Raw genomic sequence first — 26,001 nt, 5'->3', positions numbered from 1 at the left:
TTCTATTGGTCTGCTATTTCTTTGTTCCCCATTATAAATTCACCTGAATCCGACTGCAAGGGACCGACGTTTGTCTTCACTAATCTATTTCTCTTCACATGTTTACAGAAGCTTTTATGTTCCAAGCAATCTTCCCCTCCAAATGAAACCCTTAGCCCTCCCTGTTGAATTCTAAATTTCTCCCAGTCCTCAGGTTTGCCGCTTTTTCTGGCCGATTTATATGCCTCTTCCTTGGTTTTAACACTATCCTTAATTTCCCTTGTTAGCCACGGTTGAGCAACGTTCTCCGTTCTGTTTTTACTCCAGACAGGGATGAACAATTGCTGAAGTTCACCCATGCATTCTTTAAATGTTTGCCATTGCCTCTGCACTGTCAACCCTTTAAGTATCCTTGGCCAGTCTATTCTAGCCAATTCACACCTCATACCGTCAAAGTTCCCTTTCCTTAAGTTCAGGACCCTAGTTTCTGAATTAACTGTGACACTCTCCATCTGGCATTTGGAACATGCTGTCCCTGGGCCGTCGCCTCTCCTGAGCCCCGATCACGACGCACCTGGGCGCCGATCTCTCACCGCTCCTCCACCCCGATCAAAAATGGAGCAGTCAGAAACAGGACATCAATTCGTCTCTCTTATCTTGGAGACATCAAATATCAACAATTTTATTTGAAACATCAAAATACTAATCTCCAGCCAAGTTGAAGGGTTATTAACATCAGCAGAAACAAACACCAACTTTGTTAATATTGAACCATTAATGTCAGTTATTCCATTTTTTCTAATATTTAATTGAACAATGTTCAAAATATTTCCACCCGATTTTGAACCGGGAAACTTTTCGCTTGCTCGGCGAACGTGATAACCACTACACTACAGAAACACTGCGATTGACATAATGCTAGGCACATAACCAGAGCTTTAACCTACACAGCTGGCCGATACTTCAGGAGCTCGTTTTACAACAATAGAATGACGGTGCTATATTTAGGGAGGCTGTGTGTGTGGCAGGAATTGGTCTCGTGTTTCCCAGACTTTACACATAGGAACAGGAGCAAGTGGTTAGGATCTGGGATGCACGGCTTGAAACGGCGGTGGAGACGGACTCAATCTTATCTTTCAGATGGGAGTTGGATAAATGTCTGAAGGAAAAACAATTGCAGGGCTACGGGGAAAGGGCGGGGGAGTGGGACTCGCTGAGAGTCGGTAAGGTCTCGACGGGCCGAATGGCCTTCCGTGCTGTAACCATTCCAATCATTCGATAAGTTAGTGGCACATTTCATAGTGTGGGTGGAAGCAGAACATTGCAAAGGGACATGGATTGAGTCGGCAAAACTAGAGGAATCTGATTCAGGACATTCGCGGGACATGGAAATTCGTGAGTTTAATGACTTTGAAAGGAACATTTATGTTTTGTGCTGTTTCGGTCAGAGAAATGTTTGTGAAAGGAATTTTTTGCAGAAAGGTATGCAGCATTTAACCATCTGCCTTAACACTTCTTTCTGGGTGTCAGGTCACATTTCGTTTCTGTATTATTCTTCTAGAATTGCTTTAAGAACATAAGAACATATGAATTAGGATCAGGAGTGGGTCATCTAGCCTCTCGAGCCTGCTCCAACTTCCCCAACATCGGGAACAATCTACTCACATCTAACCAGTCCTGTCCCATCAGAATCTTATATGTTTCGATGAGATCCCCTCTCATCCTTCTGAACTCCAATGTATGAAGGCCCAGTTGATCCAATCTCTCCTCATATGTCAGTCCAGCCATGCCGGAAATCAGTCTGGTGAACTTTCGCTGCACTCCTTCAATAGCAAGAACGTCCTTCCTCAGATTAGGAGACCAAAATTGAAAACAATATTCCAGGTGAGGCCTCACCAAGGCCCTGTACAACTGCAGTAAGAACTCCCTGCTCCTATACTCAAATGCCTCGCTATGAAGGCCAACATACCATTTTCCTTTTTCCTGCCTGCTGTACCTGTATGCCAACTTTCAGTGACTGTTGAACCATGACACCCAGGTCTCATTGCATCTCCCCTTTTCCTAATCTGCCACCATTCAGATAATATTCCGTCTTCACGTTTTTGCCCTCAAAGTGGATAACCTCAGATTTATTCACATTATACTGCATCTGCCATGAATTTGCCCACCCAGCAAATCTGTCTATGTCACCCTGCAGCCACCTAGCGTCCCCCTCACTGCTCACACCGCCACCCAGTTTAGTGTCATCTGCAAACATGGAGATATTACACTCAGTCCCTTAATCCAAATCAAAGATGTATATTGTAAAGAGCTGGGGTCCCAGCATTGAGCCCTGCGGCAATCCACTAGTCACTGCCTGCCATTCTGAAAAGGACCCTTTTATCCCGACTCTCTGCTAGCTGTCTGCCAACCAGTTATCTATCCACGTCAGTATATTACCCCCAATACCATGTGCTTTGATTTTGCACACCAATCTCTTGCGTGGACCCTTGTCAACAGCCTTTTGAAAGTCCAAATATACCACATCCACTTGTTCTCCCTTGTCCACTCTACTAGTTACATCCTCAAAAATTCCAGAAGATTTGTCAAGCATGATTTTCCTTTCATAAATCCATGCTGACTTGGACCGATCCTGTCGCTGCTTTCCAAATGCGCTGCTATTTCATCCTTAATAATTGATTCCAACATTTTCCGCACGACTGATTCAGGCTAACCGGTCAAAAATTACACGCTTTCTCTCTCCCTCCCTTCTTAAAAAGTGGTTTTACATTAGCTACCCTCCAGTCCATAGGAACTGATCCTGATTCAATAGACTGTTGGAAATGATCACCAATGCATCCACTATTTCTAGGGCTACATCCTTAAGTACTCTTGGATGCAGACTATCAGGCCCCGGGGATTTATCATCCTTCGATCCCATCAATTTCCCACCTAATAAGGATATCCTTCAATTGCTCCTTCTCACTAGACCCTCGTTTCCATAGTACTTTTGGAAGGTTATTCGTTTCTTCATTCATGAAGGCTGAACTGAAGTATTTGTTCAATTGGTCTGCCATTTCTTTGTTCCCCATTATAAATTCACCTGAATCCGACTGCAAGGGACCTCCGCTTGTCTTCCCTAATCTTTTTCTCTTCACATATTTACAGAAGCTTTTGCAGTCAGTTTTTATGTTCCAAGCAAGCTTCATCTCATAATCCATTTCCCCCTCCTAATGAAACCCTTCGTCCTCCTCTCTTGAATTCGAAATTTCTCCCAGTCCTCAGGATTGTTCCTTTTTCTGGCCAATATTTCTGCCTCGACCTTGGTTTTAACACTATCCTTAATTTCCCTTGTTAGCCACGGTTGAGCAACGTTCTCCGTTCACTCCAGACAGGGATGTACAATTGCTGAAGTCACCCATGCGATCTTCAAATGTTTGCCATTGCCTATCCACCGTCAACTCTTTAAGTATCCTTGGCCTGTCTATTCTCGCCAATTCACACCTCATACCGTCAAAGTGACCTTTCCTGAAGTTCAGGACCCAAGTTTCTGAATTAACTGTGACACTCTCCATCTTGATGAAGAATTCGACCATATTATATTAATCTTCCCCCAGGGGCCTCGCACAACAAGATTGCTAATTAGTCCATTCTCATCACACATCACCCAGTCGAGGATGGCCAGCTCTCTTATTGGTTGAGAAAACCATCCATAATACACTCCATGAGATCCTCCTCCATCACATTACTACCATGTGGTTAGCCCAATCACTATGTCGATCAAAGTCACCCATGATAACTGCTGTACCACCACTGCACACATCCCTTATTTCTTGTTTGATGCGGTCCCCAACTTGACCACGACTAACCAGTGAGACAGACATTGCAGCAAGGGTTGGGTTATTTTAAAACAGCAATTCTAGAAGAACAGTGACCCCGATATGATTTGAACACATAACTCTTTGATTTAGAGTCAGACGCACTACCTTTGCACCACAAAGTCTACATCGTAGTTAAGGGATGTTCATCCATATGAAGGTTCTGCAATACAAGGGGCTTTAAAATCCTCGCACATTCCCACCAGGTATCACAAGCAACGCGCACCTGACAGACACCGTATGGTTTCTTCTTAAACGTTTCTCTTGCTTTCACGGGAAACCATCATTAATTAACCCCTCACCTTCTTTTGCACAATCAAACAAATGCTAACTCAGGGACACTCCATACTTCAATCATTTGTCCTGTGATTTGCATCTAAACTGTTAAATCATATCCCATTTTACTCACTGTATTTTAGCTTTCTGGTACAAAGTATTCATTGCCGGTGACACCAGGAATCTGGGGCAACTGTTTTCAAATTTAACAGCACCGGTTATTTCTACCATGCAAAGAAAATACAATCAGTAGAGAAGATAAAATCCCACTGTGCGTATTTCCTGATTCAACGCAGTAGGATTTCAAATAAAGCGAATGGATTTTACAGTGAAAAGGTTTGCAAGTGTTACTTGTATTTGTGTCTTTAATTAAACTTTGTGGCGTCTGACTCCCGTTCATGCACTGCTGAATAAGTAAGGAGGGTGTGACATTGACAAGACTGCACTGCCCCTGATATTTGTGAGCTCATCCTTTATATTCAGTGGTTTCTCGCCCTTTGATGGGCTGCAGTGTAGCGGATATCACGTTGGTCTCACACGCGAAATGTCCCCGGTGGATCCGTTTTCTCTCACGCAAAGTTATCCATTTATTGAAGTGAAATAAAGAGCAATTAAGGAATAAGGGAGCCCTATTGCCTGCAGAATAAATAGCAAATAAACACAGCAAATGCTGGAAATCTCAGCAGGTCAGGCAGCGTGTGCCGGGAGACTAAACTCGGGATCGAACCAGACAGCTGCCGCGTGTAAAGCAAACATGATAACCACGACAGAAACCTCTGGTACAATAACCCCAACAGAGGGGAGGTGACCAGTGAGCTCCCTCTGTGCTAATCGGGAATGTGTTGGCTCACCTTGAACAACTCCTGTCCCAAACTGAAAGTTCTCAATCCTTCTCCTCCGCTGCCCTTTACAGAAATGTCATGGATCACCCAGCCACGTGTTCACTTCTACATCCTCACAGTGGGGCCACACAGGCTCCTACCATCTCCCCGCGATCAGCGAACTCACCCAGTTTACAAAATTAAACCCGGAACACATCCCATCAAAGGGCAGGAGAAGCCAGATAGTCTGTAAGCTCGGTCTATCACAGAAAGTATTGGTAATCATGGTGCTTACGGCAATTATTAATCGTCTCACAGACCTCAATTATTTTTATGCGATGAATTGATCGAGGAATTGAAACCAGATTAGTGCGCCGGGTCTTAACCCCTCGACCACCAGGGAACAGTTACGATACATGTCGATATATTTATATATATTTATATATGAACCTGAATATCAACGGTTACCTACCTAGACCTCATGGTGCAACGGTAGTGCGTCTAACTTTGAGTGAAATAAATTGTTCCACAGTGACACCCATTTCATCTTTTGTTCCCTTTTAAACACTAGAAACTGAGACAGGGGAATAAATAGAGAAACCAAAGCACAGGGATATAGACAAGAGGAAGAGAGAAGGGGAAATATTCTGTCCCACCCAGAACTAATGCAGAAACCCCTCTGCTGCGCTCGGGGTGACCACCCACAGCCTGGATACACTAACGTCCCAACAGCTCATTGACTGTCGGACTGGGACCGTGCGGTGCTTCAGAAGACAGGTCGAAAAAGCAAAGTCACTGATTCCATCTCATGTGCTCCTCCGATCAAGAATAGCAACACACTAACAATGCTACAATAATGGTTACAACTTATCGCCATATTTGTCAAGCAGTTGGCTAGTTGGTCTGGGGATATGATTCTTGCTATGGTGTTGTTACTTGAAATTTGCACGTGGTCCAGTCTTCAAATCCCAGACGAACCCTCAGTTTACCAATGAATTTTGAAATTGCATCGAACTTTTGCAAAGAAGGACTTGCATTTCTGCAATCCCTTTCAGGAACTCATGACGCCCCAAAGCGCTTTACAGCCGTTGAGTTATGTTTGAAGTGTTGTAGTATGGGGAACGATGTTCGCAAATCACCCCACACGAACCGCAACTCTTTGCGAAGGAGTTCGGTGCAAAGAATCAGGTATCTCAGGGACTTGAACTTTCTATGAATGAGTTTTGCTTGGACCTGCGTTCAAGCTTGAAACAGTAACTGGGCTTCCATCTCACGGGAGCAGCGTGCAGCGGTTAGTGAGTAGGTGACGAGTTGATGTGCGCCGCTTTCAATCTTTGAAATTTCACCAAACAAAGAAACGGTGAATCTAACTGTCCCTGTATGCGACGGATTGAAGGGATCGGTGCTCCAAACAGAGCTGTAACACGCGCAGTGCAGGAATAGGATCCGCAACATTACATGTCAGATTTATTAAGCAGACAATAATTAAACATACACTTAACAGTACTTACACCCAAACCATGCGAATGTTAGCCGAAGGACTCAAACACGTTACAGTTCCCAGCTCGGTGTACAACTTGATCAAACATTCATCGGATTCTAAACTATCTGTTGCAAATGCCACATTTTATATCTTTTCGTTACCCCTGCTACGTGACAATTTAAACGTTTAATAGTATTACCTAACACAAGTGCCCAACTTCGGATGGAAGGTCATTAACCTGAAACGTTAACTCTGTTTCTCTCTCCACAGATGCTGGCTGACCTGCTCAGTGTTTCCAGCATTTACTCTTTTTATTCTCCAAACTTATAATCAGAAAATCACTTCCTTTGTCATCTAATTACACTCCTTCCTGATATGTAGCCTTGTCCTACAAATCAAGCACCTTTCGGATGAATAAAACAAATAATCTTCACCCACCCCATCCCCCGACACACAGTTTAATTCGTTGCACGTCATTATTTTAAAGATTTTGAATGAAAGAGTTACTTTATGAATCCGGGCTCCCTCTGTGAGCGCCGCACCACTAAACGAACAGGAAACACATTAAAGAGTTTACCACAATTGCTGACATTTATTAGCTTTTTTCTTGTGTTTTTTCAGCTCTTCGTCCTTTTCAGCTCCTGACTGCGGATATTGCTGTGATTAAACCTGAACACAATGCAATGTCTCACAGACCCTGCCTCGGTTAATACCAGCAGATCTAAGCCGCATTTCAAACCCACAAACAACTCATTAGTTATTCGCTCTTCCCAGTTCCAGAGCTCTGAGTGTTATTGTCCATCGCTGGGATGCAAGCTACCTCGGACCCGGGCTAAAGCTCCCCGTACACCGAGCACAGGCTGAGGAAAACACCGGGGGAGAGGATATCCTGGTGTGGGGAGCTACAGGACCCTCGGACACTTTAATAATCTCTCACAGCTGATCTGAAAGCAGCCTGAATGTGCCTGCCTCAGCCGGGAGGCTACACTTGTTTATTTATAAAAAGGAGAAGCAGCTATCCTCATTCAGCAGATATAAGGCAAGATATCATCAAAAGAGGTTTTTGGACATTTTAAGTGATGTATTTAATGCTTCAGTCCTTTTTGTGTTTAATTCCCACCCCCTCTCTGGCTGTGCCTGCACTGAGCTTACCTCTAGGTAAGGTTGTTCTGAACTTACATAAGTGGGAACTTACTCCAGCCTAAGTTAGCTTGTAGTATGTTTTCACTGCCGAAATATGCAAAACAGGCCTGAGTGGCTGGACACACCCCCTTTTGAAAAAAAACACCTTACCTGAAGCCAACCTCAACTAACTCAGTCGAACTGGAGCAAACTGATATCCGAGAATTGCAATTTCTAACATTCTCCAAACTAAACTAGTTGCTCCAAAAAACTAGGAGCAACTCCACCCGAAACTTGGGTCCTCAGTGTGGGACAGATGTTGTTTAAGGTGATCCAACACATTCTCGATCAGCACAGAGGGAGCTCACTGGTTAGCTCCCCTCTGTGGGGCTGTTGTACCAGAAGTTTCTGTTAAGGCAATAAACGCTAATGCCTCGGCGAGAATTCAACGGTGGGCACTCATGCTGGCGTCCTACGACTATACCATAAGGCACTGACCAGGTACAGACAACTGTGCCGATGCGCTCAGCAGGCTACCCCTGGCGACCACGGAAGGGTCTGACGAAAAGGACTGTGAGATAGTCATGGCCATCAATGCCATTGAGTCCACAGATTCGCCCATAACAGCTCACCAAATCAGAGCCTGGACGGCCAGCCACCCCACGTTATCCTTAGTAAAAAGGTGTGTCCTAACTGGTGACTGGGCAGAGGCTCGTGATGCCTGACCCGAGGAATTAAAACCCTTTCACAGGAGCATGCATGAACTATCACTACAAGCACACTGCCTCAGGTGGGGCAGCCGAGTAGTCATGTCTCTGCGAGGCAGAGAGGCATTTGTCCGGGAGCTCCACCGCGAGCATGCGGGGATCATTCTCATGAAGGCCATATTCAGATCTCACGTCTGGTGGCCTGGTATTGACGCGGACTTGGAGCTCTGCGTCCGAAGGTGCACTATTTGTGCCCAACTCAGCAATGCCCCCAGGGAGGCTCCACTGAGCCCCATGCCCTGGCCTACCAAACCGTGGTCGCGGGTGTACGTAGACTATGCGGGCCCATTCATGGGCAAAATGTTCCTCGTAGTTGTAGATGCATTTTCAAAGTGGATCGAATGCACCATTTTAAACTCCAGCACAACCTCCATCACTGTGGAGAACCACACGTGAAAGGTCCCCGTTTTGAACCCGTGTAGAAACATTATTTTGGAGACTACTTTTGCTCTGAAATAAATTGAACAAAATTCACACCAGGTTCCTTGCTGCATGAGCAGTGAACATTTTAATCCAATCTCCGAAATACAGAGTGTGTAAAGTCAGATAGAGGAGAAAACTTCATCAATGATTCAAGCTCCTTAAATTATTAACATAAGAACATAAGAAATAGGAACAGGAGTCGGCCATTCGGCCCCTCGATCCTGCTCTGCCATTCAATAATATCATGGCTGATCTGACCATGGACTGTGAGTTAAGGGACTCGGGAGCCTGTTCTCTCTCCCCTGAGAAGGTTCACGTTCTGCAGTCCAGCCTCTAAAAGGCACCACTCTGTGTACAGCACTTGCCGGGTTTGAGTCCTGAGGATGAGTCATCTGCCGAGAGCCACAGGTCGAGGTCATGAATGCTAGGCTCAAGGAGATGGCCTTCTGCTGTGTGACTGTGGTATCCGCTGACAGTAGCTTATGAAGAAGGCCCTCGTGGCCGATTCCGATGACAAAGATATCCCGCAGTGCTTCGGTGAGGTGGTCACCAAAATCCCACGGTGCCGCCAGCCTCCTGAGGTCTGCAGCATATTTCGTGATCTCCTGGCCTTCGGGCCGTCGGTGTGTATAAAACCGGTGTCTGGTTGTGAGGATGCTCTCTTTGGGCTTGAGTTGTTCTTGGATCAGTGTTATAAGCTCCTCGTAAGCCTTGGTCGTTGTCTTCGCTAGTGCCAGCAAGTCCCTGACGAGGCCATAGACGGTGGGCCCACAACTGGTTAGCAGGATAGCTCTGCACTTATCAACCAGTGTGGCCGGGTTGTCACCTGCCAGGTCGTTTGCTGTGAAGAAATGGTCGAGCCTCTCCACAAATGCTTCCCAATCATCACCGTCAGCGAACTGTTGCAACGTACCAAGGTTAGCCATTTTTGTGTGAAGGTCCGTAATCTCGTCGCCAATTGTTATACCTGCAGATGCTCTGATGATGACTCCAGGAGACAATGTGTCGTGCTTGAACTGTAGTGATCTTACTCCATTATTGATAACCACAGAGTGAGGATCACACCTGGTGGCCTGCCTTTTACACTAGGCCAGGCACACCTGTACAGGTAAGCTACAAGTCTCCCACTGCAGTGCCCTCTGGTGCACACCTTGTAATATTACAAGCAGTAGCCATGTAGAACACATAGAAACATAGAAACATAGAAAATAGGTGCAGGAGTAGGCCATTCGGCCCTTCTAGCCTGCACCGCCATTCAATAAGTTCATGGCTGAACATGCAACTTCAGTACCCCATTCCTGCTTTCTCACCATACCCCTTGATTCCCCTAGTAGTAAGGACTTCATCTAACTCCTTTTTGAATATATTTAGTGAATTGGCCTCAACAACTTTCTGTGGTAGAGAATTCCACAGGTTCACCACTCTCTGGGTGAAGAAATTCCTCCTCCTCTCGGTCCTAAATGGCTTCCCCCTTATCCTTAGACTGTGTCCCCTGGTTCTGGACTTCCTCACATTGGGAACATTCTTCCTGCATCTAACCTGTCTAACCCCGTCAGAATTTTAAACGTTTCTATAAGGTCCCCTTTCATTCTTCTGAACTCCAGTGAATACAAGCCCAGTTGATCCAGTCTTTCTTGACAGATGTCACTGTGGAACAATTTCTCTCACTCAAAGTTAGGCACACTACCGTGGGCACCACGAGGTCTAGGTAGCTAGCCATTGACATTCAGGTTCCTATCTAAATATATATAAATATATCGACATTTATCGTAACTGTTCCCTGGTGGTCAAGGGGTTAAGATCTGGCGCACTAACCTGGTTTCAATCCTCGATCAATTCATCGCATAAAAATAATTGAGGTCTGTGAGACGATTAATAATTGCTATAATCACCATGAATACCAATACTTTCTGTGATAGACCGAGCTTACAGAATATCTGGCTTCTCCTGCCCTTTGCCAGGCACGTGTTCGGGGTTTAATTTTGTAAACTAGGTGAATTCGCTGATCGCGGGGAGATGGTAGGAGCCTCTGCGGCCCCACTGTGACGATGTGAAAGTGAACACGGTGGCTGAGTGATCCGTGACATTTCTGTAAAGGGCAGCGGAGGAGAAGGATTGAGAACTTTCAGTGTGGGACAGAAGTTGTTGAAGGTGAGCCAACACTTTCCCGATCAGCACAGATGGAGCTCACTGGGTCTATTGTGTCAGAGGTTTCTGTCGTGCAGTGGTTGTCACGTTTGCTTTGCACGCAAAAGGTCCCTGGTTCGATCCTGAGTAAAAACATTATGTTTAAACTTGCTGTGGATGAACAATCGGAGGCGAGTTTAGTCTCCCTGCAAATGTTGCCTGACCTGCTGAGATTTGCAGCATTTGCTGTTTTTATTTGCTATTTATTCTCCAGGCAAAAGGACTCCCTTATTCCTTAATTGCTTTTTATTTCACTTCAATAAATAGATAACTTTGAGTGAGAGAAAACGGATCCACCGAGGACCTTTCGCGTGTGAGACCAACGTGATATCCGTTACACTGCAGCCCATCAAAGGGCGAGAAACCACTGAATATAAAGGATGAGCTCACAAATATGCGGTGCAGTGCAGTCTGGTCAACGTCAAACCCTCCTTTCTTATTCAGCAGTGGCATGAACGGGAGTCAGACGTCACAAAGTTTAATTAAATACACAAATACAAGTAACACTTCCAAATCTTTTCAGTGTAAAATTATTTCACTTTATTTGAAATCCTACTGCGTTGAATCAGAAAATACGCACGTTGGGAATTTATCTTCACGACTGATTGTATTTTATGTGCAGGGTAGGAATAACCGGTGCTGTTAAATTTGATAAAGTTTGTCTCAGATTCGTGGTGTCATCGGCAATGAAGACTTTGAACCAGAAAGCTCAAATACAGTGAGTAAAGTGGGATATGGTTTAACAGTTAACATACAAAGCACAGGACAAATGATTGAAGTATGGAGTGTCCCTGAGTTAGCATTTGTTCGATTGTGCAAAAGAAGGTGAGAGGTTAATTAATGATGCTTTCCTGTGAAAGCAAGAGAAAAGTTTTCGAACAAACCATCCGGTGAATGTCAGGTGAGCGCTGCTTGTGATACCTGGTGGGAATGGGCGGGGATTTTAAAGCCCCTTGTATTGCAGAACCTTCATATAGACGAACATCCCTTAGCTACTGTGTAGACCTTGTGGTGCAACGGTAGTGCGCCTGACTCTAGATCTAAGGGTTGCGTGTTCAAATCATGTCGGTGTCACTGTTCTTTTAGCAATTGCTGTTTCACAATAACCAGACCCTTGCTGCAATGTCTGTCTCACTGGTTGATAGTGGTAAGGTTGGGGACAGCATAAAACAATAAAGAAGGGATGTGTGCAGTGGTGGGACAGCAATTCTCATGGGTGACTTCAATCTACATAGTGATTGGGCTAACCACATGGCAGTGATGTGGTGGAGGAGGATTTCATGGAGTGTATTATGGATGGTTTTCTCAACCAAGAAGAGAGCTGGCCATCCTTGACTGGGTGATGTGTGATGAGAAGGGACTAATTCGCAATCATGTTGTGCGAGGCCCCTTGGTGAAGATTAACATAATATGGTAGAATTCTTCATTAAGATGGAGAGTGTCACAGTTAAATCAGAAACTTGCGTCCTGAACTTAAAGAAAGGTAATTTTGATGGTATGAGGTCTGATTTGGCTAGAATAGACTGGCCAAGGATACTTAAAGGGTTGACGGTGGATAGGCAATGGCAAACATTTAAAGATCAAACGGGTGACTTCAGCAATTGCACATTCCTGTCTGGAGTAAAAATAGAACGGAGAACGTTGCTCAACCGTGGCTAACAAGGGAAATTAAGGATAGTGTTAAAACCAAGGAAGAGGCAGATAAATTGGCCAGAAAAAGGAACAAACCTGAGGGCTGGGAGAAATTTAGAATTCAACAGAGGAGGACTAAGGGTTTCATTAGGAGGGGGAAAATGGATTATGAGAGGAAGCTTGCTTGGAACATAAAAACTGACTGCAAAAGCATCTGTAAATATGTGAAGAGAAAAAGATTAGTGAAGACAACTGTAGATCCCTTGCAGTCGGATTAAGGTGAATTTACAATGGGGAACAAAGAAATGGCAGTCCAATTGAACAAATACTTCAGTTCCGTCTTCACGATGGAAGACACGAATAACCTTCCAAAAGTACGAGGGGACCGAGGGTCTAGTGAGAAGGAGGAACTTAAAGATATCCTTATGAGGAGGGAAATTAAAGGGATTGAAGGATGATAAATCCCTGGGGCCTGATAGTCTACATCCAAGAGTACTTAAGGAAGTCGCCCTAGAAATGGTGGATGCATTGGTGATCATTTTCCAACAGTCTTTTGACTCGGAATTAGTTCCTATGGACTGGAGGGTAGCTAATGTAAAACCACTTTTTAAGAAGGGAGGGAGAGAGAAATCGAGTAATTATAGACCGGTTAGCCTGACATCACTCATGGGGAAAATGTTGGAATCAATTATTAAGGATGAAACAGCAGCGCATTTGGAAAGCAGTGACAGGATCGGTCCAAGCCAGCATGGATTTATGAAAGGGATGGATTTATGCTTGAAAAATCTTCTGGAATTTTTGAGGATGTAACTAGTAGAGTGGACAAGGGAGAACCAGTGGATGTGGTGTATTTTGACTTTCAAAAGGCTTTTGTCCTGGGTCCACACGAGAGATTGGTGTGCAAAATCAAAGCAAATGGTATTGGGGGTAAAATATTGACGTGGATAGAGAACTGGTTGGCAGACAGGAAGCAGAGAGTCGGGATAAAAGGATCCTTTTCAAAATGGCAGGCAGTGACTAGTGGAGTGCCACAGGGCTCAGTGATGGGACCCCAGCTCTTTACAATGTACATCAATGATTTGGATGAAGGAATTGAGTGTAATATCTCCATGTTTGCAGATGACACTAATTTGGGTGGCTGTTTGAGCTGTGAGGGGGACGCTAAGAGACTGCAGGGTGAATTAGACAGTTAAGGTGAGTGGGCAAATTCATGCAGATGCAGTATAATGTGAATAAATCTGAGGCTATCCACTTTGAGGGCAAAAACGTGAAGACAGAATATTATCTGAATGGTGGCAGATTAGGAAAAGGGAAGGTGCAACGAGACCTGGGAGTCATGGTTCATCAGTCACTGAAAGTTGGCATACAGGTACAGCAGGCAGCAAAAAGGTAAATGGTATGTTGGCCTTCATAGCTAGGGGATTTGAGTATAGGAGCAGGGAGTTCTTATTGCAGTTGTACAGGGCCTTGGTGAGGCCTCACCTGGAATATTGTTTTCAATTTTAGTCTACTAATGTGAGGCAGGACGTTCTTGCTATTGAGGGAGTGCTGCGAAGGTTCACCAGACTGATTCCCGGGATGGCTGGACTGACATATGAGGAGAGAGTGGATCAACTGGGCCTTTATACATTAGAGTTTAGAAGGATGAGAGGGGATCTCATCGAAACATACAAGATTCTGATGGGACAGGACTGGTTAGATGCGGATAGATTGTTCCCGATGTTGGGGAAGTTGGAGCAGGCTCGAGGGGCTAGATGGCCCACTCCTGTTCCTAATTATTATGTTCTTATGTTATAATAGCAATTCTGGAAGAATAACATTGAAACGAAATGTGACCTGACACCCAGAAAGAAGTGTTAAGGCTGAAAGTTAAATGCTGCATCCCTTTCTGCAAAAAATTCCTTTCACAAACATTTCTCTGATCGAAAAGTGACAAAACAAAAATGTTCCTTTCAAAGTCATTAAACTCCCGAATTTCCATGCCCCGCGAATCTCCTGAATCAGATGCGTCTGGTTTTGCCGACTCAATCCATGTCCCTTTGCAATGTTCTGCTACCACCCACACTATGTAATGTGTCACTAACTTATCGAATCATGGAATGGTTACAGCACGGAAGGCCATTCGGCCCATCGAGCCCGTGCCGACTCTCAGCGAGTCCCACTCCCCCGCCCTTTCCCCGTAGCCTTGCAATTGATTTTCCTTCAGACACTTATCCAACTCCCGGCTGAAAGATAAGAATGAGTCTGTCTCCACCGCCCTTTCAAGCCGTGCATCCCAGATCCTAACCACTCGCTCCTGTTCCTATGTGTAAAATCTGGGAAACACGAGATCAATTCCTGCCACACTCACAGCCTTCCTAAATATAGCACCGTCATTCTATTCCCGTAAAACGAGCTCCTGAAGTATCGGCCAGCTGTGCAGGTTAAAGCTCTGGTTATGTTCCTAATACTGTGTCATTCGCAGTGTTTCTGTAGTGTAGTGGTTATTACGTTCGCTTAACACGCGTAAAGTCCCCGGTTTAAAACCGGGTGGAAACATTTTGAACATTGTTGAATTAAATATTACAAAAAATGGATTAATTGACATTAATGGTTCAATTTTAACAAAGTTGGTGTTTGTTTGTGCTGATGTTAATAACCCTTCAACTCGGCTGGAGTTTAATATTTTGATATTTCAAATAACACTGTTGATATTTGGTGTCTCCAAGATAAGAGAGACTGATTGATGTCCTGTTTCTGACTGCTCCATTTTTGATCGGGGCGGAGGAGCGGTGAGAGATCGGGGCCCAGGAGCGTCGTGATCGGGGCTCAGGAGAGGCGAGGGCCCAAGGACAGCACGGGCCAGCCCACACTGCGATCTATGGATAGTCGGCGCATGTTTACACACTGAGTCCATGCAGCAGAGCTTCGTCTATGGTCGTCTTGGGTAATCCTTGCCACTTGACCAAGACCTAGCTCTGTCAAGCCCGTGTGGTGGCTGGTGTGCAACGGTCACCCCACGTTAAAACAATCCACCCACAGGCATCGTCCACCCTTCAGGATGGAGTTCGGGACCTAGATTGTCAGGTCCCTCATCGAAACACGTGTAAACTCATCCCTTTTTAGTGTGGAAACAAGTCATCCTCGATACGAGGGACTGCCTAATACTATACTATTAACAAAATGCAGTGTCTCACAGCCCTGTTACATTGCCTGGTTTCTTTGTACAGTTCAGTACACACTCAAACTCTACACAGTGTCTCTCACTCCCTCCCGTTTCCAGCCCTGACGGTGCAGAAAGTCCCTCTCAAAGCTGCACGTTCCGGTTGCTTTCAGTTGAGTTGTGAGAGATTATTAAACGACCCTGCATCTCCGCCTCGCTTCACAACAGCAGATCGAAGCCGCAAACAACCCATCGCTCGTCCCCAGCTCCAGAGTGAGTGAGGCCAGGACTGTCATGTATTCAACCAGCATTGTAACCCATGTTTAATCTGACCTCAGTTGTACACTGTGAGAACAATGACCACTAGGTAGTGAACTTGTGGGAGACACTCCTAACCTGGACCTTCCGGTATAAAAGGGGAAGCTCCACCCACTTCCATCACTTGAGTGCTAAGGAATAAAGGGCAGGTCACAGACTGACCTTCTCTGAAGCATGGGCCTCGTGTTCATTTACACTGTATAGTAAGGACGTATCAATGGCAACGAGAAACTGGGATTTAAACCACGCGAGCATGGCCACAAGCAGAAGAGACGAGAGGTACTGTTTTAAGCAATGGTTGGGACAGAGATTCAACATTGTTAAAGCATCACACAGTTCTCCAGGCAGCCAAGGGCAGTCAGGCACGCCCCAATATGTAGCCGAACCCAGAGGGGGAGTTCGACAGAGACAATGGCAAGCTGAACGGCGATTCACGCCATTGCAAAGGACAATACGGCCAGTAATGGAGCCATGAACACCTGTTAATGGTGCACTGAAGGACAATCACGGGGCAGTCAGTGACGGTCGACTGGCAAGAGACCTTTTGTTTCCAACAGCAGCTCAAGTTGGAGGCGTGGAGGCACACACTCAGCCGGAGTTTGAAGGGATGAGCAAAATACCTGCAGAAATTGCAGAAATTGACACTTGGGGAAATCGCTGGAAGCTGAAGTTCAGCGAGTTCATGTGGAGCACGTATACAGTTCATACACAAGGACGCCACCGATAATGATTGAAGTGCTCCTCAATGGCATCCCAGTATCAGTGACGCTAGACACGTGGGCCAGCCAGTCTCTGATGGGTATCAAATAGCTCAAAAAGTTGTGGGCGTCCAATGACAGGAGTCCAAAATTATTGCCGATTGACGCACAGCTGCGAACATACACAAAGGATATCATTCCGGTGCTAGGCAGCGCCATGGTAGTCGTGACCCACAAAGTTGGCTTGCTGTCATGAACTGGAAATGGGGCGATGTCAATGCAATTTCCTCTGTGGAGCGAGTATCATGCTCACAGCTCCTGGACAAATTTGACTCATCATTTCAACCCGGCATTGGCACATTCATGGGGGCCAAGGTAGTGATTCACATAAACCCGGACGCCAGGCCAGTACACCACAAGGCCAGGGCGGAACCGTACGTGATGCGGGAAAAGATAGAAGGCGAATTGGACTGCCTGCTAAGGGAAGGAATCATCTCGCCAGTCGAATTCAGTGACTGAGCGAGCCCGATTGTGCTCGTGCTCAAGGCGGATGGGTCAATCAGGATATGTGGTGATTACAAGGCCACCATCAATTGGTGTCACTCCAAGACCAGTACCCGCTTCTGAGAGTGGAGGACCTCTTTGCGACGCTATCCGGTGGCAAACTATTTTCACAATTAGACCTGACCTCAGCTTACATGACCCAGGAGCTGGCGAGTGATTCGAAGAAGCTGACCACCATCACGACGCACAAGGGGTTGTTTGATTACAACAGATGTCCATTCGGGATTCGCTCGGTTGCCGCGATCTTCCAATGAAATATGGAAAGCCTCCTCAAGTCGATTCCAGGGATGGTGGTTTTTCAGGACGACATCCTCATCACGGGTTACGATACTGAAGAACACCTCCACAACCTGGAGGAGGTGCTACGCAGACTGGATCGGATAGGGCTGCGACTGAAAAAGGCGAAGTGCGTCTTCCTAGCTCCAGAGGTAGAATTCCTGGGGAGGAGGGTAGCAGCAGACGGGATCAGCCCTACTGCCTCCAAAACGGAAGCGATCCAGAGAGCACCCAGACCCCGTAACACGACGGAGCTGCATTCGTTCCTGGGGCTCCTGAACTATTTTGATAACTTTCTTCCCAAATTGAGCACGCTGCTAGAGCCGCTACACGTGCTCCTACGCAAAGGTCGAGCATATGTCTGGGGGGACAGCCAGGAAAGGGCTTTTAATAGAGCACGCAATTTGTTATGTTCCAACACTCTGTTAACGCTATATGACCCATGTAAGAAACTTGTATTAACGTGCGATGCGTCGTCCTATGGTGTCGGGTGTGTGTTGCAGCATGTCGATTCCATGGGTCAGTTACAGCCAGTAGCTTTGGCCTCCAGAAGGCTGTACCAGGCTGACAGGGGCTACGGGATGGTAGAAAAGGAGGTGCTCGCAATTGTATAAGCGGTGAAGAAAATGCACCAGTACCTGTTTGGCAGGGAATTTGAGCTGGAGACAGATCACAAACCCCTAACCTCCATTTTGGCCGACAGCTAGGCCATAAATGCAAACGCATCGGCCCGCACACAGAGGTGGGCACTCACGTTATCCAACTATGACTAGACAATTCGGCACAGACCGGGCACCGAAAACTGCGCCGATGCACTCAGCAGGCGCGCACTAGCCACCACTGAGGGGGCTACTGAGCATGGTGCTGAGATGGTCATGGCTGTTGAAGCTTCCGGAAGTGAAGGCTCACCCGTGACAGCCCGTCAGTTTAAATTCTGGACAAATAGAGACCCGCTATTGTCTCTAGTCAAGAAATGTGTCCTGAATGGGGACTGGGCAGCCACGTTCAGGGCATGCCCTGAGGAAGTTAAACTATTTCACAGGCGCAGGGATGAACTCTCGATTCAGGCCGATTGCCTACTGTGGGCAAACCGCGTAGAAACCAGATGGACAGAGAGGTGTTCATCAGAGAACTCCACAATGAGCACCCCGGCATTGTCATGAGGAAGGCAATTACCAAGTCACACATTTGGTGGCCAGAGATAGATGCAGATCTGGAACTTTGTGTTCGCAGGTGCAACACGTTTGCCCAGCTGGGTAATGCGCCCAGGGAAGCCCCCCTTAGCGCCTGGTCCCGGCCCACCAAGCCTTGGGCACGCATCCATGAGGACTACGCAGGTCCTTTCAAAAATGTTTTTGGTTGTAGTAAGAAACATTAGAAACATAAGAATTAGGAACACGAGTAGGCCATCTAGACCCTCGAGCCTGCTCCGCCATTCGACAAGATCATGGCTGATCTGGCCGTGGACTCAGCTCCACTTACCCGCCCGCTCCCCGGAACCCTTAATTCCCTTAGTGGTTAAAAATCTATCGATCTGTAACTTGAAGACATTCAATGAGCTCGCCTCAACTGCTTCCTTGGGCAGATAATTCCACAGATTCACAACCCTCTGGGAGACGAAATTCCTTCTCAACTCGGTTTTAAATTGGCTCCCCCGTATTTTGAGGCTGTGCCTCCTCATTCTAGTCTCCCCTACCAGTGGAAACAACCTCTCTGCCTCTATCTTGTCTATCCCTTTCATTATTATAAATGTTTCTATGAGATCACCCCTCATCCTTCTGAACTCCAAGGAGTAAATATCCAGTCTACTCAATCTATCATCATAAGGTAAACCCCTCATCTGCGGAATCAGCCGAGCGAATCGTCTCTGTATCCCCTCCAAAGCCAGTATATCCTTCCTTAAGTAAGGTGACCAAAACTGCACGCAGTACTCCAGGTGCGGCCTCACCAATACCCTATACAGTTGCAGCAGGACCTCCCTGCTTTTGTACTCCATCCCTCTCGCAATGAAGGCGAACATTCCATTCACCTTCCTGATTACCTGCTGCACCTGCAAACTAACTTTTTGGGATTCATGCACAAGGACCCCCAGGTCCCTCTGCACCGCAGCATGTTGTAATTTCTCCCTATTCAAATAATATTCCCTTTTACTGTTTTTTTTTCCCAAGGTGGATGACCTCACACTTTCCGACATTGTATTCCATCTGCCAAACCTTAGCCCATTCGCTTAAACTATCCAAATCTCTTTGCAGCCTCTCTGTGTCCTCTGCACAACCCGCTTTCCCACTAATCTTTGTGTCATCTGCAAATTTTGTTACACTACACTCTGTCCCCTCTTCCAGGTCATCAATGTATATTGCAAACAGTTGTGGTCCCAGCACCGATCCCTGTGGCACACCACTAACCACCGATTTCCAACCTGACAAGCACCCATTTATCCCGACTCTCTGCTTTCTGTTCGCCAGCCAATTCTCGATCCATGCTACTACATATCCTCTGACTCCGCGTACCTCTATCTTCGGAAGTAACCTTTTGTGTGGCACCTTATCGAATGCCTTTTGGAAGTCGAAATACACCACATCCATCGGTACACCTCTATCCACCATGCTCGTTATATCCTCAAAGAATTCCAGTAAATTAGTTAAACATGATTTCCCCTTCATGAATACATGCTGTGTCTGCTTGATTGCACTAAGCCTATCTAGATGTCCCACTATTTCTTCCTTAATGATAGTTTCAAGCATTTTCCCCACTACAGATGTTAAACTAACCGGCCTATAATTAGCTGCTTTTTGTCTGCCCCCTTTCTTAAACAGAGACGTTACATTAGCTGCTTTCCAATCCGCTGGTACCTCCCCAGAGTCCAGAGAATTTTGGAAGATTATAACGAATGCATCTGCTATAACTTCCGCCCTGGGATGCATTTCATCAGGAGCAGGGGACTTGTCTACCTTGAGTCCCATTAGCCTGTCCAGCACTACCCGCCTAGTCATAGTCATTGTCTCAAGGTCCTCCCTTCCCACATTCCTGTGATCAGCAATTTCTGGCATGGTTTTTGTGTCTTCCACTGTGAAGACCGAAGCAATATAATTGTTTAAGATCTCAGCCTTTTCCACATTTCCCATTATTAAATTCCCCTTCTCATCTTTTGAGGGACCAACATTTACTTTAGTCACTCTTTGCCGTTTTATATATCGGTAAAAGATTTTACGATCTGTTTTTATGTTTTGCGCAAGTTTAATTTCGTAATCTATCTTTCCTTTCTTTATTGCTTTCTTAGTCATTGTTTGCTGTCTTTTAAAATTTTCCCAATCTTCTAGTTTCCCACTAACCTTGGCCACCTTATACGCATTGGTTTTTAATTTGATACTCTCCTTTATTTCCTTGGTTATCCACGGTAGGTTCTCCCTTCTCTTATTGCCCTTCTTTCTCACAGGAATATATTTTTGTTGTGCACTATGAAAGAGCTCCTTACAAGTCCTCTGCTGTTCCTCAATTGTGCCACCGTTTAGTCTGTGTTCCCAGTCTACTTTAGCCAACTCTGCCCTCATCCCACTCTAGTCCCCTTTGTTTAAGCATGGTATGCTCTTTTGAGACACTGCTTCCTCACCCTCAATCTCTATTACAAATTCATCCAAACTGTGATCACTCATTCCGAGAGGATCTTTTACTAGGAGATCGTTTATTATTCCTGTCTCATTGCACAGGACCAGTTCTAAGATAGCTTGCTCCCTTGTAGGTTCTGTAACATATTGTTCTAAGAAACAATCCCGTATGCATTCTATGAATTCCTCCTCCAGGCTGCCCCGTGCGATTTGATTTGACCAATCAATATGTAGGATAAAATCCCCCATGATTACTGCCGTTCCTTTTTCACATGCCTCCATTATTCCCTTTATTATTGCCCACCCCACCGTCAAGTTATTATTTGGGGCCTATAAACTACGCCCACCAGTGACTTTTTCCCCTTACTATCTCTAATCTCCACCCAAAATGATTCAACATTTTGTTCATTAGAGCCAATATCATCTCTCACAACTGCCCTGATATCATCCTTTATTAACAGAGCTAGCCCACCTCCTTTCCCTTCTTGTCTATCTTTACGAATTGTCAGCTACCCCTGTATGTTTAATTCCCAGTCTTCGCCACCCTGCAACCACGTTTCTGTAATGGCCACCAAATCATACCCATTTGTCATGATTTGTGCCGTCAACTCATTTACTTTATTTTGAATGCTGCGTGCGTTTAGGTAGAGTGTCTAATACTAGTTTTTAAACCATGATTTTTAGTTTTGACCCCTCCTGCAGCCACTTTATATTCATGCATATTATCCCTTCCTGTTACCTTGTGGTTTACACTTACCCCAGTGCTACTTTGCTCTGTTGCCTCCTGCCTTTGGCATTCTTTCTTGGAGTTCTGTTTATCTGCGCTCTAACCCACTCTAACTAGCTCAGAGCCCTCTCCTCCGTTCGGAATACTCCTCGCATTGAGGTAGCAAGCTTTCAGGCTTGCCTTTTTATTGCACGTTCATCCTTTAGCATTTTACTGTATAGTGGCCCTTTTTGTTTTTTGCCTTGGGTTTCTCTGCCCTCCACTTTTACTCATCTCCTTTCTGTCTTTTGTTTCTGTCTCCATTTTGTTTCCCTCTGCCTCCCTGCATTGTTTCCCATCCCCCTGCCATATTAGTTTAACTCCTCCCCAACAGCACTAGCAAACATTCCCCCTAGGACATTGGTTCCGGACCTGCCCAGGTGCAGACCGTCTGGTTTGTACTGGTCCCACCTCCCCCAGAACCGGTTCCAATGCCCCCGGAATTTGAATCCTTCCCTGCTGCACCACTGCTCAAGCCACGTATTCATCTGAGCTATCCTGCGATTCCTACTCTGACTAGCACGTGGCATTGGTAGCAATCCCGAGATTTCTACTTTTGAGGTCTACTTTTAATTTAGCTCCGAGCTCCTTAAATTCATCTCGTAGGACATCATCCCTTTTTTTACCGAAATCTTTGGTACCAATGTGCACACTACAACTGGCTGTTCCCCCTCCCTTTTCAGAATGTCCTGCATCCGCTCCGAGACATCCTTGACCCTTGCACAAGGGAGGCAACATACCATCCTGGAGTCTCGGTTGCGGCCGCAGAAACGCCTATCTATTCCACTTACAATCGAATCTCCTATCACTATCGCTGTCCCATTCTTTTTCCTGCCCTCCTGTGCAACAGAGCAAGCCACGGTGCCATGAACTTGGCTGCTGCTGCCCTCCGCTGATGAGTCATCCCCCTCAACAGTACTCAATGTGAGGCCAACGTGATATCCGCTACACTGCAGCCCATCAAAGGGCGAGAAACCACTGAATATAAAGGATGAGCTGACAAATATCCGGGGCAGTGCAGTCTGGTCAATGTCAAACCCTCTTTTCTTATTCAGCAGTGGCATGAACGGGAGTCAGACGCCACAAAGTTTAATTAAAAACACAAATACAAGCAACACTTGCAAATCTTTTCAGTGTAAAATTCTTTCACTTTATTTGAAATGCTACTGCGTTGAATCTGAAAATACGAATGTTGTGATGTTATCTTCATTACTGATTGTATTTTGTGTGCACGGTAGGAATAACCGGTGCTGTTAAATTTGATAAAAGTTGCCCTAGATTCGTGGTGTCATCCGCAAAGAAGATTTTGAACCAGAAAGCTATAATACAGTGAACAAAATGAGATATCGTTTTCGAGTTAAGATGCAAAGCACAGGACAAATGATTGATATATGGACTGTTCCTGAGTTAGCATTTGTTTGAATGTGCAAAAGAAAGTGAGGGGTTAATTAAGATGGTTTCCCGTGAAAGCAAGAGAAAAGTTGAATAAGAAACGATACGGTGCCTGTCAGGTGAGTGCTGCTTGTGATACCAGTTTATGTGGTATAATTGGACTTTCAGAAGGCGTTCGACAAGGTCCCACACAAGAGATTGATGTGCAAATGTAGAGCACATGGGATTGGGGGTAGTGTGCTGACATGGATTGAGAACTGGTTGTCAGACAGGTAGCAAAGAGTAGGAGTAAATGGGTAATTTTCAGAATGGCAGGCAGTGACTAGTGGGGTACCGCAAGGTTCTTTGCTGGGGCCCCAGCTGTTTACACTGTATATTAATGATTTAGATGAGGGGATTAAATGTAGTATCTCCAAATTTGCGGATGACACTAAATTGTGTGGCAGTTTGAGCTGCGAGGAGTATGCTGTGAGGCTGCAGAGCGACTTGGATAGGTTAGGTGAGTGGCCAAATGCATGGCAGATGAAGTAAAATGTGGATAAATGTGAGGTTCTCCACTTTGGTGGTAAAAACAGAGAGACAGACTATTATCTGAATGGTGACAGATTCGGAAAAGGGGAGGTGCATAGAGACCTGGGTGTCATGGTACATCAGTCATTGAAGGTTGGCATGCAGGTGCAGAAGGCGGTTAAGAAAGCAAATGGCATGTTGGCCTTCATAGCAAGGGGATTTGAGTACCGGGGCAGGGAGGTATTGCTGCAGTTGTACAGGGCATTGATGAGGCCACACCTGGAGTATTGTGTACAGTTTTGGTCTCCTAACCTGAGGAAGGACATTCTTGCTATTGAGGGAGTGCAGCGAAGGTTCACCAGACTGATTCCCGGGATGGCGGGACTGACCTATCAAGAAAGACTGGATCAACTGGGCTTGTATTCACTGGAGTTCAGAAGAATGAGAGGGGATCTCATAGAAACATTTAAAATTTTGACGGGGTTAGACAGGTTAGATGCAGGAAGAATGTTCCCAATGTTGGGAAAGTCCAGAACCAGAGGTCACAGTCTAAGGATGAGGGGTAAGCCATTTAGGACCGAGATGCGGAGGAACTTCTTCACCCAGAGAGTGGTGAACCTGTAGAATTCTCTACCACAGAAAGTTGTTGAGGCCAATTCACTAAATATATTCAAAAAGGAGTTTGATGAGGTCCTTACGAGTAGGGGGATCAAGGGGTATGGCGAGAAAGCAGGAATGGGGTACTGAAGTTGAATGTTCAGCCATGAACTCATTGAATGGCGGTGCAGGCTAGAAGGGCCGAATGGCCTACTCCTGCACCTATTTTCTATGTTTCTATGTCTATGCTTCTATACCTGGTGGGAATGGGCGGGGATTTTAAAGCCCCTTGTATTGCAGAACCTTCATATAGACGAACAACTCAAAGTCACTGTGTAGGTCTCATGGTGCAACGGTAGTGCGTCTGCCTCCCGGTCAGAAGATTGCTTGTTCAAATCTCGTCGGGGTCACTGTTCTTTTGGATATTGTTCTTCCAGAATTAATGTTTCCTTTGCTGTTTGGCAATAACCATATCCTTGCTCCAAGGTCTGTTTCACCGCTTCCCCGGTGTCAGGCAGAGATTTTTTTTTAATTTTAAAAAAATACTTTATTGATATAAAAATTTGTACAGTACATTCAAAAGCAGTTCAGTACATTTAGCTGCGGTCAGTAATCCCATACACTACATTTGTGTGCTGACGGCAGTTCCGGTCGATATATTCCCTTGCTTTTCAGTTCCAGTACAATTCGGTACAATACGGGATACCTTGTCGTACATTCAACAAATTACATCACACGTGTCACGATACAGCACATGGAATGGGTGCCGGTACATTTACACATTTTTTCAACGTGCATCACGAAACAGACATTACATTGTACATGGCACTACATAGGTGTTTACAGATCATGGTGCTCATTGTACACAATAAAGAAGTTACAAGTACGGCCCGAGGGGAGTTTTCTACTGATTCCAGCCCCGGGGTTTACCGTGTCAGAAGGGCTTTAAACTGTGGCCCTTCCCCACCCTGCCTTTGCGGCAACGACACCAATTTTAAGTGCGTCCCTCAGCACGTAATCCTGGATATTGGATTGCGCAAGACTGCAACAGGCAGATGTGGACATCTCCTTGCTCTGGAGATGGACCTGCTCCTCGAGCCTGTTGCACAGGAACAGGAGGAGGCCCATTCAGCCCCTCGAGCCTGTTACACAGGAACAGGAGGAGGCCATTCAGCCCCTCGAGCCTATTACAGAGGAACAGGAGGAGGCTATTTTGCCCCTCGAGCCTGTGACACAGGAACATGAGGAGGCCTATTCAGCCATTCATCATGTTGCACTGGAAAAGGAGGAGGCCCACTCAGCTCATCGAGCTTGTTACACAGGAACAGGAGGAGGCCCATTCAGCTCCTCGAATCTGTTACACAGGAACAGGAGGAGGCCCATTCAGCCCCTCGAGCCTGTTACACAGAAACAGGAGGATGCCCATTCAGCCCCTTCAGCCTGTTACACAGGAACAGGAGGAGGACCATTCAGCCCCTCGAGCCTGTTACACAGGAACAGGAGGAGGCCCATTCAGCTCCTCGAGTCTGTTACACAGGAATAGAAGGAGGCCCATTCAGCCCCTCGAGCCTGTTACACCGGAACAG

This window comes from Pristiophorus japonicus, unplaced genomic scaffold (assembly GCF_044704955.1).
Source record: "Pristiophorus japonicus isolate sPriJap1 unplaced genomic scaffold, sPriJap1.hap1 HAP1_SCAFFOLD_45, whole genome shotgun sequence".
NCBI lineage: Eukaryota > Metazoa > Chordata > Chondrichthyes > Pristiophoridae > Pristiophorus > Pristiophorus japonicus.
The sequence above is the reverse complement of the archived record's forward strand: the minus strand, read 5'-3'. Positions refer to the sequence as shown.